Below are 8,140 nucleotides of genomic sequence, written 5' to 3' on the forward strand. Positions count from 1 at the left end.
CCACCTTTGTGAGGGGCCGTGAGGGTGGCGGGTTGCGCGTGCGCAGAAGTGCGCGGTGGCGATAACGGCGTCCCTCCGCGCCCTTCGAGGCCGGTGACACCGGAAAGGAGTCGGTGAAAACGCGCCGAGATTGCTCTTGGGAAAGCGGCTTTTCACACCCAGCGGGCGTGTGGGGCCGGCCGGGCGGGGAGAGGAGGCCCCTCAGGTTGTTGGTAATTAAAGGGAAATTGGGAAATACCAAACCGCTCCAGAAGAAAACTGGACAAAGGACCGGAACAAAAGAAAACAATGCAACAACTACACGTATGAAAAAAAAATGTTTACCTCAGAGAAATGCAAATAAGGAGAACATCCTCCACCTCACCTTCTTTTAGATTTTTGGCCTTTTTACCCACGAGCTTTTTACCTGAAGCACATACTTAGATGCTTGTCTCCTGTCTTCTATATTTAATAGTTAAAAATTAGACTTAGTTCTAAATGAGGTGAGTTAGTCAAGTTAGGCATATTTACCCCCATAGCAGTAAAATGTTATTTTATTGCCAGTTAAAGTTATATTATAGGCAGTGATAGAAAATGCCCACCATAAATGGAAAAAAAATGAGATTAAAACATCCAAGTGTGGTATTGTGTATCTTCGAATGATAGGTTTACCATTTTTTGTGATTTTCTACTTTCTGTAAAGCTCTCCTTCAAAAATGTATCAGAAGCATGCATTTTTCTTTTTTTTTTTATAATTTGGAAGAGAATAAGTTGAGGGGGAATGAATGAAAAAATAATGAATTGTAGGAAAGGATGCACTTTTCTAAAAGTTGACAAGTATGGGATTTTTATTTAATCTGCACAAGAACATCTCCATGAAACTTGTCCCAAAGCAAACACCTAAGGATTTTATAAGTCTTTTATATAAGATGATTTTACAAAAAGAGGAATGACTCACAAAGAACCAGAATTAGATAAAAGGTGGTAATCAAAAGAGAGAGTAAAGGAAGCATTGTTTCAGTTGATTCTGGCTGTAAAGTGTATAGTGGCCCAACTTCCTGGTAATTGTGCAAAGGTGTGAGATCTGATTTTTCATGGTTTTTCAAACTAGATTAGTCCCAAAGGAAAAATAAGATTAATAGAAAAGGTATGCTAAAATGAGTTAAGAATCTTTATTTTTTGGTGATCATAATCTGAAATTTACCTATCCCCAAAGCAACCATCACAGGAACATCACAGAAGCCAAGTACTTAGAAAAGAAGGTTCTGGAGGAGAGAAAATGTCTTTTCTCTCTATCCATCTTACGTTTATTGGCCCCTGTAAATTAAATTTACAAGAGGCAGATTAAAAAGAGAAAAACAGCGTCTAGGCACACGCTGCTGCTCTGATGTGTCTGCTCTCCCAGATGAGTGGCAGGACCTGGGAGTTGCAGTGACTGAGGCTGAGATAAATCCAAAGGCCTACTCCCTCACAGACACCCACCTCACCAAGAAAACTACTGGACCTTGTTCAGCAGTCATGTAACTACAAACAGCTTTGGAAAGGAGCTAATGAAGCCACCAAAACCCTCAGCAGAGGCAACTCTGAGTTCATCGTAATGGCTGCAGATGCTGAGCCGCTGGAGATGATCCTGCACCTTCCACTGCTGTATGAGGATAAGAACGTGCCCTACATGTTTGTGTGCTCCAAGCGGGCCCCGGGGTGGGCCTGTGGGCTCTCCAGGACTATCATCACCTCTTCTGTTACCATCCAAGAAGGCTCACAGCTGAAGCAGCAAATCCAGTCCGTTCAGCTGTCCATTGAAAGACTCAGTCTAAAACGGTGGCCTCTGCTCCTTCCACACTGAGTTCTTCCCTTGGGGACATGTGTCATAGTGTCTGTGTTAGCATGTAGTATCTCCAGCTACCTTCTCTTGTTGCATTATAGTACTAAATATGGTTTTTGCTTTTTTGTATTATTTTTGTTTTATAGGTTGTTATGCATGTATTAACCCCAGCCCAATCTCCCATTCTACTCTGTGTGCCATCTTATCCTTCCTTTGAAAAATGAACTAATGCCGAGCACAGGCAGAAACATAGTGGTGACACCATTCAAAGGCAGGGAAGAGCCAGGATAGAGATCTGGTTCCAGTTTTCAGGCACTAACTTCCTTTTGTGTGTAGGACATGATGGATGTAAACACCATTCACTTCTATCCTCTGTGCCTGGTGTGCAAAATCATTCCATACACGTTTGCTCTCTATGGGGATTATGTATCATTTGGGGACAAAGCATGTATCCTGTGAGATTGTTAGGTGTATGTCCAAGTGTCATTTGCTAATCTGCCCCATTTGCTTTGGTAATGTGTTTCCTCCACCTCTCCTTCCAACTCCTAAACATGCCCCTGAGGGTGCCAGGGCAGCAGCCTACCAAAGATGTGCTGCAGAATTCCAGAGGCTGCACCTGGGCCAGTTAGACATGGGGAAGTTGACCTAGGTCTTGAAGGATTCCAAAGTGGCAAGAGTAAAGAGAGTCAACTGATGCTGGAATGCAGTCTGGGCAAGTCATGGAGACCTGAGTGGAAGCTACAGCAGATATGTTCGGATTCAAGAAGCATCCTCTCTGGTGAATGGAGATGTCTTCAGTGGATAGTTGGTACCAGTTCTGAGAGCCTTCACCCCTCCCTGCCACAATATGGGTCAGATGTATGTATTCTTTATCACATCAGAAGGACAGTGCTAGTGCGCCATTCTTGTGAGCATCCTAATAAAGAAATACATTCATATTCCAGTTTTAAAAAGAAAGAGAAAAACAAATGTATTAACATGTACAGCACTCATACACATGAAGTACTTAGTGATGAACTTGGGCTTATATAGCATCTTAAAAGAATAATAAATTTGTAGAGGAGTGACAAGACAAAGGAAAAGGACTGTTTCAAGAGTGGCAAATTGTGGGGAGGTCAATATATGGGAAACTAATTGCAGATAAGGACCAGTAAGTAAAGTTTGTTATGTAGATCCTCTCATGCCATCTGTGGGCTGATAAGGGTCTAGAGTTATGTATGGTAACTAATATACTGTGTGTCCTTTCTGGTAAAGAGGGAAGCGGGGAGCACCTTTACAAATTTTTGTTCTGCTTTTAGGCAAATAGCAGGGAGAGTAGAGAGTCTTCTTGTATCTGCTGCTTCTTAGTTGCCTTCACCTCAAAATACACTTAGTTGACCCTCGAACAATTGCAGTGTTAGGGGCAGTGGAGCCCCCCCACTCCCACTCCAGTCGAAAATCCATGCATAACATTTGACTCCTCCAGAACTTAACTACTAATAGCCTACTGTTGATGGGGAGCCTTATCAGTAACATAAACAGTGGATTAGCACACATTTTATATGTTGTATATATTATATACTGTATTCTTGCAATAAAGTAAGCTAGAGAAAAAATGTTATTGAGAAAATCATAAGAGAAAATCCATTTACAGTATAGTACAGTATTGTGATTTCAACACTTCCATACAACACCCTGTGCTTGTCATAAGTACCCTTGTTAATCCCCATCACCTATTTAACCCATCCTCCACCCACCTCCCCTCTGATAACTATCAGTTGTTCTCTAGAGTTAAGGGTCTGTTTCTTGGTTTGCTTCTCTCCCCCCCCTTTGTTTATTTGTTTTGTTTCTTAAATTTCACATACCAGTCGTATGTAAATGAACTCACCCCGTCCAGGCCCTTGTTGTTCAAGGGTCAACTGTAATCCTTCTGCCAAAGTGGTATATTTTTGTGTGGCAAATCCTGCTACCCTTCAGGTTGTAGGGCTGCTTTCAAAACAGATTGTGAGAAAAGTACTACTAAAGATGGAAATGTAATATGGTATCTTAATTTTAAACAATTATAGAAAGATAGGCATATATGGTCACCCCTAACACAGGCAAATTATTTTTAAATAATGACAATAAACTAGACAACTGTGAAGTTTCTTGACTCTCTTTCCTTTTGGTAACTGTAAGGCTTAAAATGTTTCTTTTTGTTTTTGTTTTTAGAAATAATACATATTATAGAAATATCTACTCATAGATCAGCTTTATTAATATTTTAGCAGCTTCTACCAGTCTTTTGAAATGCATTTCAAGATTACACTGTATATTTACATTACATATGATTACATATGGTCTGTCTTTATTGTTACCTAGTATGTATGTATGAGTAAATCTAAAGTATTTATTGTAATGGGAAAATATGTAATATGGAGTAAAAATTAGAAGCTACAAAACTCTATAGTATAATTTTATTTTCTTTTAACATATATACTTTGCTCATATATATTATATATTGACATATGTATATAAGAAATAATAAGAAAGAGGGAAAAATATAAAGAAAAGACAAAATTCTCCATATGTGTTTGTATATTTTACTTCCATGAATAAAACTGAGCTATTTGGATGTACTGTGAGGTGAAAATGGCACTTGACTTGGACTTCAGGAATGTGGGTTTGAGCTGGCCACAGTGTGACCTTGGGCAAGGTACTCAACTTCTCACACTGAGTTTCCAAATCTAAAAGAGGAACAACAATGCCTACCTCCATGAGGCACTACATGACCTGCAGTTGAGAATTAGATGACTTTATAAATATAAAGTGTGTAGTGTAGTACCTGACACACAATGCCTCTATTCTTTCTTTTCCTGAACCCTAGCTCATTCTCTCTGAAGTTCAAAGTTTTCTCCACTAGATGGTGATGGTAGAAAAATAAAATGAATCTACCATACCAACTTTTCTAACCAAATTTAAACTTTCTTTTAAAATCAGCATAGATACAGATAAATTTGAACTGTATTATAAGGTTGCAGGAAATGAGAACATTGTAAAGCAATAAAAGCCAGGCTTAAATTTTCTCTTTTAATAACCCACTGCTTAACTTTATTGTTTTCAACTGGCCTTGTCAGTCTACTTTGAGCAGTGTAACCATCTTCCCTGTCCCCCTTCTCCAGAGTCAGTATGGGAATGATGTATTCCCATCAAATAAGCCCTCTATTCAGCAGCCACAAGTATTATTGAACTTCCTCATCTTGCCTCCTCATATTCATACCCAAGGTACATTGGACATTCCGAATCCCGTTAATCCCACCGTGAAACATCCCTGACACCTTTACTCACCATCCTAGAAGTGAGCCTTATGGTTATCTGTTCTTCCTGCTTTGTGATTCCTCTCCCTTAACCCAACCTCATGCTCTTTTCTTTTCTTGACATTCCCCCATATCCTCTGGAATGTATGCCGCATCTTTTATTAAATTTATTCTGATAATTTGTATACATTTTCCTGATATTGTAATAAGGCCTTTGGATTGTTCTATTTTCTGACTGGTCTTATTGGTATAAAAGAAATGCATTGAGTTTTATTAATTCATTTCATATTTGGCCTTTTTTGAATCCCTTTTATTAGTTTTAAGTGATTTTTCTATGGATATAATATAAAAATGATATATCTGAACTTTGTCCCTAGTTCCTGATACAGAGCTTCAAAAATGCTTGGAATCTCCTGAATGACAGGGGAGTCTTTATTGTGCCAATGAAGTTGCCTCTGATGGGTTCCTACATAGCTTCAGGAATGTGGCTGGTCACCAGAAAGGCCAAACACATAATTAGACCTTCAGACTGACCTGCGAAGGAGGACATTGGAGATTTTCAATCATGTGTCTAGGGATTCAGTCAATAATGCCTACATAATGAAACTCCAGTAAAAACTTTGGACACAAAGGCCCAGTTGAATTTCTTGGTTGGTGAACATACTGATGGGCAGGGAGTGTGATGAGCCCTGTCCCTGTAGGAGAGGGCATGGAAGCTCTGCATCTGGTGCCCTCCAGACGTTGCATTATGTATATCCTTTACCAACAAACTGTAATCATGTAGAGTGCTTTTGCTGAGTTCTGTGATTTGTTCTAGTGATTTACCAAAACTGAGGGGATCATGGGAACCCTCAGATTTGTATTCAATTGGTCAGGAGTGCAGCTCCTCAGATTGATGGTGGTGTCTGAAGTGAGGGCAGTCTTGTGGAGAACTTTCCCTTAGCCTATGGTGTCTGATACTAACCTGGTTAATGGTTGTCAGAATTGAATTGAATTACAGAACACCTGGCGTGCCTGGGTAGCTCAGTTTGTTAAGCATCCGATGTCTCAGGTCATGATCTTGCAGTCTGTGGGTTCGAACCCCGCATCAGGCTCTGTGCTGACAGTTCAGAGCCTGGAGCCTGCATCTGATTCTCTCCCTCTCTGTCTGCCCCTCCCCAACTCATGCTCTGTCTCTCTCAAAAGTAAATAAACATTTAAAATAAAATAAAATAAAGTAAAAAGAATTACAGGACACCCAGTTGGTGTCAGAGAATTGATGTCAGAACAATACTCTTGTCTCTTTTCAATACGTTTATCTATTATTTTGTTTTCTTTTTGAATTGCATTAGCCCGTACTAGCTATTATTAAATTAATGGAGGAAGCAGTTCTCTTAATCTTCTAAAGTGAAATTTGAAGTAACATAGGCAAAATTCTAATTTAATACCTGATTAAAAAAAACTTCCAATAAAATAGAGAAATATGCCTCCTTAAAAAGATTTTTTTTTTTGCCACAAACTAGCAGCCATTGTTATGTTTAATGGTAAAAACACTAAAGATATTCATCATGTTTTCACACATATGCATCTTCCTCACCCTAGGGTTTCCTTCTAGCCTTTTGCTATATCTGGGTTACTATTTACTCTTCAGTTTAAATAAGTCCTGTTAACCTGCCCTGACCCTCCAGATTGCTTTGATGCTCTTTGCCATATGCTTTGGTGCCCTTTGACACCTTGTCTATCTATTATAATGGATACCTCATAGCATTATAATTGCCCATTTACATGTCTCTTTGCATCCTGTTTGTGCTTCCATTATAAGATAGAGTTTTTCACCTTGCACACTCAGGGCCAGGCCCCATGCCTGACATGTAGTAGACACTAGGAATGTACTTGAATGGAATCCATGAATAAAACCAATCAGGCAGGCTTAAAGTACAGACTTAACTCTTTTCTCCTAAGGTTCACATTTGGAGCATTCTGGTTCTTTTGTAAAAAGACTAGGGGCCTGACTAGGGGTGCCTGGGTGGCTCAGTTGGTTAAGTGTTCAACTCTTGATTTTGGCTTAAGTCATGATCTCGTAGTTCATGGGATCAAGCCCTGCATCGAATTCTGTGCTGACAGTGCAGAGCCTGCTTAGGATTCTCTTTCTCTGCCCCTCCTCTGCTTGTGCTCTTTCTCTCGAAATAAATAAACATTAAAAAAAAATCACCTGGGTAGGTTTTTAGGTATGGAAAGTCTTGGTGAAGACTTTCTGCTGATATGGAGGTATTTAGACAAACTTCCATAAAGAAAAAAGATACTTCTTTTTCTCAGGTTGAAAATAAGATGATCACCTAGAAAAGTGGAGAATTGCCACTGGGAAGTAAGACTAACTTGATTTTGGGAGACATGGGTTTTTTTTTAAATTTTTTTAACCTTTATTGATTTTTGAGACAGAGAGAGAGCATGAATGGGGGTGGTTCAGAGAGAGAGGGAGACACAGAATCTGAAACAGGCTCCAGGCTCTGAGTGGTCAGCACAGAGCCCGACGTGGGGCTCGAACTCACGGACTGTGAGATCATGACCTGAGCCGAAGTTGGACACTCAACCGACTGAGCAACCCAGGCACCCCAGGAGACATGGATTGTTAATGGAAGACAGAAGAGAACGTGGAGGATATACCATGACATCTGTTTCTTTCTTGCCAATCAAACTGCATTTGAAACCTTATGTGAGAAGGGTGAAGACCAGAAGATGAGCAAACTGTTTCTGAGAAACTGAATGTTCTGGGCATAAATGGTGCTTCTTTGGGAGCTAGAAGACCCAGCATCACTGAGTTGGAGAGGAGGCCATATTCCCCAGCTCTGCTCTGGCCCCTGTGGATGGGCAGCTTAAGGAACACCTTAAGGAGAACTGTGGACAGCACTCACAGCACAGACTTTGATGTTTGCACCATGGATACCATGAGCAGTGCCAGCAGTCAGACTTCTTTAAGGAGGCTCCTGAGCTTTGATTGGCCTTCACTATGCGAGGATAGAAGAGCCCTGCAGGCACAACATGATGACTGCAGCAGACAGAACAGATTGTAGCACATTTAAGG

General features: G+C 40.3%; 1 pseudogene; it reads left to right on the forward strand.

Annotated features, from left to right (window-relative positions):
- Nucleotides 1-1,314: 1,314 nt before the first annotated feature.
- LOC122489302 lies at nucleotides 1,315-1,917 on the forward strand (annotated as a pseudogene).
- The last annotated feature ends 6,223 nt before the right edge of the window (nucleotides 1,918-8,140 follow it).

The sequence above is a fragment of the Prionailurus bengalensis genome, chromosome B2 (assembly GCF_016509475.1).
Source record: "Prionailurus bengalensis isolate Pbe53 chromosome B2, Fcat_Pben_1.1_paternal_pri, whole genome shotgun sequence".
Classification (NCBI taxonomy): Eukaryota; Metazoa; Chordata; class Mammalia; order Carnivora; family Felidae; genus Prionailurus; species Prionailurus bengalensis.